The sequence below is a fragment of the Montipora capricornis genome, chromosome 14 (assembly GCF_036669925.1).
Source record: "Montipora capricornis isolate CH-2021 chromosome 14, ASM3666992v2, whole genome shotgun sequence".
NCBI lineage: Eukaryota > Metazoa > Cnidaria > Anthozoa > Scleractinia > Acroporidae > Montipora > Montipora capricornis.
The window spans coordinates 42,870,697-42,871,699 of record NC_090896.1 but is presented as its reverse complement, the minus strand read 5'-3'; positions in this window follow the sequence as shown (position 1 = coordinate 42,871,699).

Sequence of the window (1,003 nt, the reverse complement as noted above, 5' to 3'; positions counted from 1 at the left end):
CGTAGGGAACAAGCGAACATAAACCATTTTAGGAATATAAAAGCTGAAACACACAAGGCTGGAAGTAATTTCGGGAATAACAGAAAACAAGCCAATTTTGAAAGGGAACAAGGACCCCATGGGAGGTCCTCAAACTTGTGTCTAGTGTACGAACGTTCAGGATTTACTAAAATTTAAGCAAACAGTTATTTCATCAGCGCTTGCTGTGTAACTCATATCTATAACGCAAGTTCATGGATAGCCTGTGCACAGCCGTCCAGTCTCCGGAGAGTGGGCGGCTATACTCACTCACTAATTCATGGAGTAATTCAAGTGCCCCTGTGACCAAAAAATCAAATCATATTTTTCTTTGGATTTCAAAACTATGTTAACAAAACACTAAGTGACCCACGTTTTAAGCCTTGATTTCAAAAAGACACCTCTTTATTTCAACTGTAATTTTCCTATTTAATGGTCCGCCATTACTAACATTATGTTCTTGAGAGAGCTGGATCGAGGAGAAAATGACGTCAAAGGCTCACTAGTTTAAGAATGCAATACGTGTGTACGCCGCAGAATCAATATGCAGCACGGGGGTTTTGAGCTTTCAGACTTTTAAATCTCACGCTTTGCATATAGGCATTTATAGATTATGCTAGTAAAAGTGGCATATTATGCTAGTAACATTGCTTTTTTTTTGGCCAAATTATGCTAACATTATGCTCTTTTTTCCAAATTATGCCACTGTTTTTTAAAATTATGCTCTTTGAAAAAATGCAAATAAGTCCAAATTATATATTTTTTAACTAGAAGCCGTTCGTCTACAGGAAAGAAACGCAACAAATCCACAATTAATTTCAAATAAACATGTGGTTCAGGTTAACATGCACACTAGTACTAGATAAATGTGACTTCCGGTCTCGGTGCACCTCAGACCCGGGCTCAGTGCTTCACAGTGAACTACAAATGCTACTAGTTTAACTAAAACTTTAAATATCGATTATACATCCACACTGTGCTTGGG